This window comes from Budorcas taxicolor, chromosome 2 (genome assembly GCF_023091745.1).
Source record: "Budorcas taxicolor isolate Tak-1 chromosome 2, Takin1.1, whole genome shotgun sequence".
Lineage (NCBI taxonomy): Eukaryota > Metazoa > Chordata > Mammalia > Artiodactyla > Bovidae > Budorcas > Budorcas taxicolor.
In genome coordinates this window covers 155,990,245-156,003,070 of record NC_068911.1, presented here as the reverse complement: position 1 = coordinate 156,003,070, position 12,826 = coordinate 155,990,245, and positions in this window count along the sequence as shown.

Sequence of the window (12,826 nt, the reverse complement as noted above, 5' to 3'; positions counted from 1 at the left end):
TTAAAACATCAGAAATTATTCTTGCACAGTTCTGGAGGCCAGAAGTCTGAAATCAAAGAATTGGTATGGCCACATTCCCTCTAAAGTCTCTAGGGGAGAATCTTTCTTTCTTCCAGCTTCTTAGGGCTCCTGATGGTCCTTGACTTTTGTCAGCATAACTCCGATACCTTCTCTTATGTCCCCATGGCCTTCTCCCCTGTGTCTCTATATTCTCTCATCTTGTCTCTGTAAGGACAATGGATGTAGGGCTCACCCTAATCCAGGATGATCTCATCTTGAAGTCCTTAACTTAAATATATTGTCAAAGTCTTTTACTTCAAATGAGATCACTTTCTGAGATTTTGCATAGATATAACTTTAGGGAAAACATCATTAAACTGTTACAGGTAGGAAATAAATGCTTCCACTTGGGCATGCAAGATTTAAGATTTGTCTTACATATCCTGGTAGAGATGCCAAGTAGGCTGTTGAATTTAATTTCCAAATCAAGACAAAAGTCTAAAATGGGGAAAAAAAATTAGTAGTTACCAAGTGTATAAGGGCTATGTCTCTATTAGGATAATTACCAAAATAATTAAAGCATATATTTTTCAGTCTGAAACACAAATCAGAAATCCAGTTTTCTAACTTCTCAATATATAAAAATATTTTCTTAGAAAGGGCCTGAAGAAAAGAAGCAAAGCAAATTCATTATATATAAGATACATAATATTTAAAGCCCTCTGTATATGAGGATAACATTTTATGAAACTAGAATCTTTGTCTTTGCTTGGAGCCATTAAATAAGGAAAAGGACATTATGAAATCAGCAATGTACACACTCTAGTGCTAAGCACTGCATAATTGCATAGCATAATAAATTCTCTCATATTCCACTGCCATAAAATTGTGTTCTAGATACATACTGTTCACATTTCATCTCCTGTCACTGATCTAAGAGAAAAAAAGCTGAGAGAGAATAGCAAATCTCAGTCCTTCAGGCATAAGAATTGTCTACTATGAATATTTAAGAAGTTGAAAACCAAAACCTCTCTTCACTAGGAGAACAGTCATAGAATAAAGGAGGAAAAACAAATTTGCATGAGAAGTAAACTAAACACAATTATTACCAACTCGAAATATGCTGAATTTTGGAAAATGTGGAAGTTTTATAATGTTATTCACAAAAACACTTGAAATATGTTTATGTTATTTGACCTAACATAAAATAACTGGTAAACTCTTTCAACTCACCTTGCCAGCTATTCTGATCAATTGAATAAACTGGTTTTTTTATGTTACCATGGAAATCATTCATGAGTTGACATTTTTAAGTATCTCAGTGGAACAAAATCAGTGTGCTGAGTGTAATTTGACTTTCTTTAGTAATATTGTATTGCATTAGCATCTTACAGTGGCTCCAGTGTTACCACTGTGAATGTGTTATCATTGTGTTAATAAAATATGGAAACAGAAAATAAGTATAGTTGAGAGGATGCCAATCCAATAGAGCTTTCTGCATATGGTATAAGATATACACCATGATCTTAAAATGAATCTTCTCACTGAAAAAAGGTGTTATTTTTGTTTGTATGTTTCTGGAGAGAGGAATTCTAGATAAAGCAGATGACTACTTCTCATGCTTGTTTAGCCTGACCACAGCTCCAACCCATCCTCCTCTCAGCAGGGGCCAGAAAATAGATGGAGCCCAAGAGTACGAGTAACAAAACTGTTTCAGGGGTCTCTCCTCTGTGGGCTAAATGGAAACCTGATGGCAGAAACTGAAGAGGTTTCAATGATCTGAATGTCATATTAAAGAACTTGGCCCCAGAAGATCCCTGGAGTCTGCAGAGTAGGTGGAACATTCACGGGATAGGGTATGAGGTCTTTATATCCATTGAACAACTGATCTGAATTTTCTGTACTCTCAGAGTGGGATAGGGAGAGGTCTGGGAAACAGAAAACAAGCTCCGTTTGGTGCCTCTACAAGGACAACTGACTGTTGCTCTAGAGGTGCCTGTCTTATACATGATACATTGGGTCTTCTTTTTTAGTTAGAACTGAGCCTGGATCACCAAGTAACAGTAATTCACATAAGGGAGCTTGCCAGCTGTGATGAAGAACAAAGAGAATGTCTGGATTGGTCTCTAATGAAATACAGTTGCTGGTGGAGACAGAAAATGATGTGAATACAACATAATAAGAATGCAGGACTTCTTAAGTTCTTAAGTTTTCCAGACTACATCATGAGAAATGCTGGGCTTGATAAAGCACAAGCTGGAATCAAGATTGTTGGGAGAAATATCAATAACCTCAGATATGAAGATGACACCACCCTTATGGCAGAAAGTGAAGAAGAACTAAAGAGCCTCTTGATGAAAGTGAAACAGGAGAGGGAAAAAATTGGCTTAAAACTCAACATTCAGAAAACTAAGATCATGGCATCCAGTCCCATCAATTTATGGCAAATAGATGGAGAAACAGTGGAAACAGTGGCAGACTTTATTTTTTTGGACTCCAAAATCACTGCAGATAGTGACTGCAGCCATGAAATTAAAAGATGCTTACTCCTTGGAAGGCAAGTTATGACCAACCTAGACAGCATATTAAAAAGCAGAGACATTACTTTGCTAACAAAGGTCCATCTAGTCAAGGCTATGGTTTTTCCAGTAGTCATGTATGAATGTGAGAGTTGGACTATAAACAAAGCTGAGCACTGAAGAATTGATGCTTTTGAATTGTGGTGTTGGAGAAGACTCTTGAGAGTCCTTTGGACTGTGAGATCCAACCAGTCCATCCTAAAGAAGATCAGTCCTGGGTGTTCATTGGAAGGACTGATGTTGAAGCTGAAACTCCTGATGCAAAGAGCTGACTTATCAGAAAAGACCCTGATGCTGGGAAAGATTGAAGGTGGGAGAAGAAGGAGATGACAGAGGATGAGATGGTTTGATGGCATCACCAACTCAATGGACATGAGTTTGAGTAAACACCAGGAGTTGGTGATGGACAAGGAGGCCTGGTGTGCTTCAGTCCATGGGGTCTCACAAAGTCGGACACGACTGAGTGACTGAACTGTACTGAACTAAAGTTCTCTATGCTGGTGGAGACAGAAAATGATTTGAATAGCATAATACAAATGTAGGACTTCCCTGTAGCTCAAATGGTAAAGAATCTGCCTGCAATGCAGGAGACCAGGGTTCTATCTCTGGGTTGGGAAATTCCTCTGGAGGAGGGAATGGCAATCCACTCCAGTATTCTTGCCTGGAGAATTCCATGGACAGAGAAGCCTGGTGAGCTACAATCCTTGGGGTCACAAAGGATTGGACATGACAGAGTGACGAACACACACACAAGAAGGCATAATAAGAATAGTGGAAGTAGTGACAGATTTTATTTTCTTGGGCTCCAAAATCACTGTGGAAAATGACCACAGCCATGAAATTAAAAGATGCTTGCTTCTTGGAAGGAAAACTATGACAAAACTAGACAGTGTTTTAAAAGACAAAGGAATCACTTTGCTGACAAAGGTCTGTATAGTCAAACCTATGGTTTTTCCAGTAGTCATTTAAGGATGTGAGTTGGACCAAAAGAAGGCTGAGCACCAAAGAACTGATGCTTTCAAACTGTGTTGGAGAAGACTGTTGAGAGTCCCTTGGACAGCAAGGAGATCAAACCAGTTAATCTTAAAGGAAATCAACCCTGAATGCTGATAATGGGGAAGGCTGTTCATATTGTGGGGACAGGGTAAGAGTATAATGGAAATCTGTGTACTTTTAACTCAATTTTATTTTAAATCTAAAATTGCTTTCTTAAAATAAAATAATATGAACTTTATGGACTCTGTATGGCTTTTTAAAATTAATTAATTTTAATTGGAGGCTAATTACTTTGCAATATTGTAGTGTATTTTGCCATACATTGACATGAATTAGCCATGAGTGTACATGTGTCCGCTATCCTAAACCCTCAACCCACCTCCCTCCCCACCCCATCCCTCAGGGTTGTCCCAGTGCACCAACTTTGACAGCCCTGTTTCATGCATCAAACTTTCACTGGCAATCTATTTCACATATGGTAATATACATGTTTCAATGCTATTCTCTCAAATCATCCCACCCTTACCTTTTGCCACAGAGTCCAAGAGTCTGTTCTTTATATCTGTGTCTCTTTTGCTGTCTCGCATATAGGGTCATTGTTGCCATCTTTCTAAATTCCATATATATGTGTTAATATACTGCATTGGTGTTTTTCTTTCTGACTTATTTCACTCTGTATAATAGGCTCCAGTTTCATCCACCTCATTAGAACTGATTCAAATGTGCTCTTTTTAATAGCTGACTAATATTCCATTGTGTATATGTACCACTGCTTTCTTATCCTTTAATCTGCTGATGGACATCTAGGTGGATTCCATGTTAAATCTATTATAAACAGTGCTGTGATGAACATTGGGGTACATGTGTCTCTTTCAATTCTGTTTTCCTCAGTGTGTATGCCCAGCAGTGGGATTGTTGGGTCATATGACAATTCTATTTCCAGTTTTTTTAAGGAATCTCCACACTGTTCTCCATAGTGGCTGTGCTAGTTTGCATTCCCACCAACAGTGTAAGAGGGTTCCCTTTTCTCTGCACCCTCTCCAGCATTTATTGTTTGCAGACTTTTTGATAGCAGCCATTCTGACCCTCATGGAATAGTACCTCACTGTGGTTTTGATTTGCATTTCTCTGATAATGAGTGACATTGAGCCTCTTTTCATGTGTCTGTTAGCCATCTGTATGTCTTCTTTGGAGAAATGTCTGCTTAGTTATTTGGCCCATTTTTTTATTGGGTCATTTATTTTTCTGGTATTGAGCTGCAGGAGCTGCTTGTATATTTTTGAGATTAATTCTTTGTCAGTTGCTTCATTTGCTAGTATTTTCTCCCATTCTGAAGGCTGTATTTTCACCTTGCTTAGAGTTTCCTTCTTTGTGCAAAAGCTTTTAAGTTTAATTGAGTCCCATTTGTTTATTTTTGCTTTTATTTCCATTACTCTGGGAGATGGGCCATAGAGGATTCTGCTGTGATTTATGCCAGAGAGTGTTTTGCCTATGTTTCCTTCTAGGAGTTTTATAGTTTCTGGTCTTATGTTTAGATCTTTAATCCATTTTGAGTTTATTTTTGTGTATGGTGTTAGAAAGTGTTCTAGTTTCATTCTTTTACAAGTGGTTGACCAGTTTTCCAAGCACCACTTGTTAAAGAGATTGTCTTGTCTCCATTGTATATTCTTGCTTCCTTTGTCAAAGATAAAGTGTCCATAAGTGGGTGGATTAATCTCTGAGCTTTCTATTTTGTTCCATTGATTTATATGTTTGTCTTTGTGCCAGTGCCTTACTGTCTTGATGATTGTAGCTTTGTAATATAGTCTGAAGTCAGGCAAGTTGACTCTTCCAGTTCCATTCTTCTTTCTCAAGATCACTTTGGCTATTTGATGTTTTTTGTATCTCCATACAAAGTGAAATTCTTTGTTCTAGTTCTGTGAAAAATATCATTGGTAGCTTGATAGGGATTGCATTGTATCTATAGATTGCTTTGGATAGTATGCTCATTTTCACTATATTGATTCTCCTGATCCATGAACATGGTATATTTCTCCATCTATTTGTGTCATTTTTTTTTTTTTCTTTCATCAGTGTTTTATAGTTTTCTCTGTATAGGTCTTTTGCTTCTTTAGGTAGATTTATTCCTAAGTATTTCATTCTTTTTGTTACAATGGTGAATGGAATTGTTTCCTTAATTTCTCTTTCTGTTTTATCATTGTTAGTGTACAGGAATGCAAGAGATTTCTCTGTGTTAATTTTATATCTTCCAATTAATATTACTAACTTTCATATTCATTGATTAGCTTTTGTAATTTTCTGGTGATGTCTTTAGGGTTTTCTATGTAGAGAATCATGTCATCTGCCAACAGTGAGAGTTTTACTTCTTTTCCAATCTGGATTCCTTTTATTTCTTTTTCTTCTCTTATTGTTATGGCTAAAACTTCCAAAACTATGTTGAATAGTAGTTGTGAGAGTGGGCAACCATGTTTTGTTCCTGACTTTAGAGGGAATGTTTTCAATTTTTCTCCATTGAGGATAATGTTTGCTGTGGGTTTATCATATATGGATTTTATTATGTTGAGGTATGTTCCTTCTACTCCTGCTTTCTGGAGGGTTTTTATCATAAATGGATGTTGAATTTTGTCAAAGGATTTCTCTGCATCTATTGAGATAATTATATGGCTTTTATCCTTCAAGTTGTTAATGTGCTGTATCACATTGATTGATTTGCAAATATTGAAGAATCTTTCCATCCCTGGGATAAAGCCCACTTGGTCATGATGTATGATCTTTTTAATGTGTTGTTGGATTCTGTTTGTTAGAATTTTGTTCAGGATTTTTGCATCTATGTTCATCAGTGATATTGGCCTGTAGTTTTCTTTTTTGGTGGCGTCTTTGTCTGGTTTTGGTATTAAGGTGATGGTGGCCTCATTGTTTGCCAGTTTACATTCCTCTGCAATTTTCTGGAAGAGTTTGAGTAGTATAGGTGTTAGCTCTTCTCTAAATTTTTGGTAGAAGTTGACCTTTAAAAAAATCAAAGAAAGACACAGAAATAGTCAAGGAAGATTTAAGAGACCTGAAGAAGAGTTCCAAGAGACCTAAGAAACACTAATATCAGAAGGAGAAAGAGAGAGCAGATAGAGAAAGCACAATAACTGGTAATAAAAGTACATTCTCTCATCTGAAGAAAGACAACTTCTTTCATTTCTCTCAGACATAAAATGATCCTGGTCTTCAGCATAACCTGCAGGTTTTAAAACAGTTCAGTTCAATCTCTCAGTCATATCCAACTCTTTGCGATCCCATGAATCGCTGCACACCAGGCCTCCCTGTCCATCACCAACTCCCGGAGTTCACCCAAATTCACATCCATCGAGTCGGTGATTCCATCCAGCCATCTCATCCTCTGTCGTCCCCTCCTCCTCCTGACCCCAATCCCTTCCAGCATCAGAGTCTTTTCCAATGAGTCAACTTTTCACATAAGGTGGCCAAAATATTGGAGTTTCAGCCTCAGCATCAGTCCTTCCAATGAACACCCAGGACTGATCTCCTTTATGATGGACTGGTTTGATCTCCTTGCAGTCCAAGGGACTCTCAAGAGTCTTCTCCAGCACCACAGTTCAAAAACATCAATTCTTCAGCGCTCAGCTTTCTTTATAGTCCAACTGTCACATCCATACATGACCGCTGGAAAAACCATAGCCTTGACTAGATGGACCTTTGTTAGCAAAACAGTATCTCTGCTTTTTAATATACTATCTAGGTTGGTCATAACTTTCCTTCCAAGGAGTGTCTTTTAATTTCATGCCTGCAATCACCGTCTGCAGTGATTTTGGAGCCCCAAAAAATAAAGTCTGACACTGTTTCCACTGTTTCCCCGTCTATTTCCCGTGAAGTGATGGGACCAGATACCATGATCTTACAGGAGCTCTCAAATTGAAGCAAGCAGTGCAGGTGCCAGTTTTGGATATATGTTAGTTATTTATGAGGTGCCTGAAGAAGGTAGAAACTTCTTCCACAGAAGTAATTCATGCACAACACCCAAACCACATGTACAGTTCCTAAAACTTCCACGAAATGAAGAATTCTGCATAGATTACTGGCTTCTAAGCAGCTCTATGTAGAATTCTTTATCTGAATTTGTCTCAGATGGCTGGAAAGTTACCCATTCTTTGACTCACCAAAAAAAAAAAAAGAAAGAAAGAAAATCAAAAGTTTCTTAAATCTCAAAATCTAGGCAATGATTTTAGTTCTGCATTAACCTCTAGGGAGGCTATGGCCAAAGTTCTTCCCTCAAGAAACTACTGAAGTCAGGGTGTTGACCTTATGGATTCATTAGATTTTATGAAAATCCAAGGGCACCTGATCTGGAGCTCAGAAAAAAGTCTGGGCCCCATGCTGACAGTGACCTCAAATTTTCTCAGAGGTCCAGAAAAGGCACAGCTAATGAGAGCCAATTTCTTGTAAGAATTCTGCAGTATTATGTTAGCCAAAAATTTGAAAGAACAAGTGTGATATTCACATTCAAAGTTTATGTAGTTCTCTCTGTTCACTCTTCCAACGTTTGGATATTACACAGCTGCAACTGATTATGAACTGAAATTTACAAAACCAATGTATTTTAGCTATTTTGTATTGTTTACAGCACATATATCTTATCTGATATAGATTTTTTAAATAAAATTATGTTGAAATACATAGAGAAAATAGATTTTATCTTTTTCTGTAAAGTAGTTAGGTATATTAAGCTTGACCATGCTACATTCAAAAAAAACCTTGGCATATTGATGCTGCATAAAGATTAAACAAGTGGATTATTTTTCTTAAGTGAACACTACTCTGGTTTTTGAGGGAGTGTTTCTTTTCTCTCTGTTCTGTATTATAGTGGAAAAAGATTTGTTCAAGATAAACAAGGTTTCATAAAACTTTCCATCTATGGAAAAAAAGATTTCCAAAATGCTTTTGGAAACTAATGTTATGGAAATTAAACCACATGTTTCAACAAAACACTAACACTTTGAACAAGAAGAAAATATAGAAATTTTTAAAGATTTTTAAATTGCCCTATGAATCACCTCCAACTGTGGTGTTGAAGACTCTTGAGAGTCCCTTGGACTGCAAGGATATCAAAATAGTCAATCCTAAAGGAAATCAATCCTGAATATTCATTGGAGGAACTGATGCTAAAGCTGAAGCTCCAATACTTTGGCTACCTGATGCCAAGAGAGCTGACTCATTATAAAAAACCCTGATGCTGGGAAGGATTGAAAGTGGAAGGAGAAGGGGACAACAGAGGATGAGATGGTTGGATGGCATCACTGACTCAATGGACATGAGTTTGGGCAAGCTCCAGGAGATGGTGAAGGACAGGGAAGCCTGATTTGCTGCAGCCCATGAGATCAAAAAGAGTTGGATAAGACTGACTGAGTGAACAACAACAACTATGAATCAGAGCTTAGATTCAAGACTAGATAAAGATTCCAAGACCTAGTGAATTTTCTTACCTGTTTTTGAAAGGCAACTATTACAGACTATCTCTATTCTTTCTTGTCACCCAAGGAAAATAGATCCTTCTAAGGAGAGAAAATTCCAAAGCTCCACTATCAGTCAAATTAGGTATACTGGTGACCACCATAGCTTCTTCCACATCTGCAAGGAGGCAACCATGACACAATCCACAATAAAGCTTCAGAATTCATGCTGGAGATCCTGGGGGCCAGGACTCCTATCATTGTGGCTGGACTACACGTAAGAAAGCCACACCAAATCCTCAGCATATTTTTGGAGGAAATATTTATCAAATTTCACTTTTAACTTCCTAAAAAATTTTTACATTACTTAAACCACTCCTTTCAAAAGATTTGAAAATACTTAAAAGCACAAATAACAAAATGTAAATGATTTATAATCCTTTTCTCCAAAGACAATCACTTTTAGCATGTAAAGGTAGTAATATATACCTCTAGTATTTTTTCATACAGACTTCTATAGTTTTCTCAACAAAACTGAGCTCACATTCTATATATCATCCTGTAACCTGTAACCTTGTTCTTCTCATTTGTCAACAAATCTTAAACATTCTTCTGTGTCATTAATTTTTCAAGAACACAGCATTGTAATTTCCTACAAAAACTTATGGGAGAACAATTTTTGGCTAAATATTTACAGCAACTCTCTATAGAGCATGTTTTTTAAGCAATTGTCTATCTTGCTATTATAAATAAGACTAAAATGAACATTCTTTTAGGTACATTTATTGGTATATCATAACTTTGTTATTGAACAAAACCACTTCCCCTTTTAGCCCTTCTATGTGGTTCTCACAAAACACATTCCTCACTTTTTTTTTTTATGTTCATGGCATCAGATTTTACCACATCATTGTCAGTCAGGATTCTTTGTTGCACCAGAAGAATTAAACTCTGACTAACCTATGCCAAAAAGTGAACTTACAGGTAGCTTGCAGAACCCCTTAGAGAATTCACTGGAGGCACAATTCTGGCCCCATGAACCTATTTTGCCCCAGCTGCTAATACACAGAATCCACTCTTCCACCCCAGTCTCGCTGAGACTAGATACTGGCTAGTGGTGATACTGGAGACTAGAAGATGCTGCTATCATTATCATTTCCAAAATGGAAGCATCATCTCTATGTTTCTTCATTTCCCCAACTTTTATTGCAAAGTCTCTAGCTGATGTGTCTAATTATCAGAGCACTGGCTACAACGTCATATTCATATCTAGGATGTATCCTGGAGAGAGATCTACCTTATAAAGTTAGGGGTTTCCCTCATAGCTCTCAACTGGTGAAGAATATACCTACAATGCAGGAGACCCTGGTTCAATTCCTAAGTCAAGAAGATCTCCTGGAGAAGGGAATGGCTACCCACTCCAGTATTCTTGCTGGGAGAATCCATGGACAGAGGAGCCTGGGAGGCTAGTCCATGGGGTTGCAGAGGCAGACATGACTGAGCAACTTTCACTCACTCCCTTTAAGGTTAGGAGCCTCAGGTTAACAAGGGGCTCATATTTCACAGTCTTCTTCTCCATTTCTTTTCCCGCTAGTTTGATTTTATCAGCATCTGTGCAGATCTAACACCTTGCCTTCTAGGCTTCTTGGTCTTTTAACTTCCATAGATCTATTCCTTCACCCCACCTCACACACCATCTTTGTAGTCATCTCGTAGACCTTGTCTTTATTGTTATCTGCACCATATCTGGAATCTTGACTTCAAGTACCCACTTCCCCCTCCATGGCCACTACTTCCTATCTTTATCTGCTCTAGCATAACCATTCCACTCATTCTTTAGCTCCCCTCAAGTCTTCTGACTCATTCACTCCATCATCATGTCGTACCATTTATCTAATGCTGCACAGCAAATCACCCCCAAATGAAATGGCTTAAAACAGCAAGCATTTGCTAGGTCATAGTTTCTGTGGGTAAGGAACCTGGGCATGGCTGAGTTAAGACTTCCAGATGAGGGTTTTTCACAAAGGCTGCAATCAAGAGTTTGGTCACAGTTGCAGTCTCATCTAAACCTTAACTGGAAGAGGATCTGCTTCTAAATTGTTGGTGGGGAAGGAGGAGGGCGTGGGGTTCAGGTATACATGTGTATACCTGTGGTGGATACATGTTGATGTATGGCAAAACCAATACAATAATGTAAAGTAATTAACCTCCAATTAAAATAAATAAATTTATTTTTTAAAATAAATAAATAATGTTTAAAAAAAATTGTTGGTGGGATTCACTTCCTCACAAGCTGTTAGACCGAGGGCCTCAATTTCTCATTGAGGTTCCTGGCCATGTGCACCTTTCCATAAGGCATCTCAAAATAGGGTACATACCTTATCAGCAAGAAAATGAAAAGATGAGAGAGAAAGTGCTACTAAGATAAAAATCAGTCTTTTGTAACCTAATTTCTGAAATGACACTCAATCAGCTATAGTTTATTTACTAGAAGAAAGTCCCTAGGTTCAATCTATACACAGGACCCAAGGGAATTGCACAAGGGTGTAAACACCAAGAAGTGTAGACAATTAGGAGCCATTATAGAAAGTGCCTACCACATACAATCATTAGCCATTTCTTCTGAGGCCTCACACAGATAAGATTGTACTGGTCCATCATTCTAATTATTGCCTGCTCCCTTTTACCACTACCAGCATGCTAAAGAAAGCCTTATTCTTGTTTAAACTCAACTATATATCTGTGATGCAACCAAGTAGCTGATCATTGATGAGAAACAACAGTGCTGTGTGATATCTCCTAGAATTTATGATCAGGGGATTTCTGTGTGGCTCAGTGGTAAAGAATCTGCCTGCAGTGCTGAATTGAAGGTTCAATCCCTAGGTTGGGAAGATCCCCTGGAGTAGGATACGGAAACCTGTTCCAGTATTCTTGCCTGGAAAATCCCATAGACAGAGGAGCCTGGCAGGCTACAGTCCATGGAGTCACAAAAAAGACAGACATGACTTAGTGACTAAACAACAACACAATTTATGATCACAGACCTCAAAAGCTCAATAAGCACAGCCCAGCAATAATATTATACTTCTTCAATTCATTTACTTTCCTACTCACTCAAACTGTTTCACATCTTACTGTCCCTTCTCTAACACTTGCACTCTGTTCAAACTTCTCATTCACAACCAATAGCCTTGTCTCATATGCCATTGATTTAAAGAAAAAATCAATGCCTTCATCTTCCCACTAGCAAAGCTTGTCACCTTACATCTTTTCTCATAATTTCTCCATTACATCAAATAAAATGTCTCTGCTCTCCACAATGGGCCACACCTCCAGTAATACTTTGAAGACCATATTTCTCCACATTTTCAAAAATTAACCTGCAGTAATTACTCGTTCTCTCCCTATCACATCAATGGCTGCCTCACTACTGAATTATTTCCATTAACATAAAAATTGGCCAACTGTCTTAGTTTTGGCTGCTATAACAAATTACCATAGATTGGGTGACTTAAACAGCTGAGTTATTTCCTACAGTTTAGGAGGCTGAGAAGTTCAAGATCAAGATACCAACAGGTTCAATGTATTGTGAGAATTCTCTTCATTGGTTCTCTTCTCACTGTGTCTTCACTGTAACTCACAGTTCATGTCTAATGAACTGTTACGGGAGGGTTAAAGGAGGAGATCCAAACATTTAATGACTTTTAAAAGACTTTTATTTCCTGAGGACGAGGCCAGTTCTCATGCTCTACTATATTCTGTACACTATAGCCTAGTGTCATGTGGAATCTCTCAACC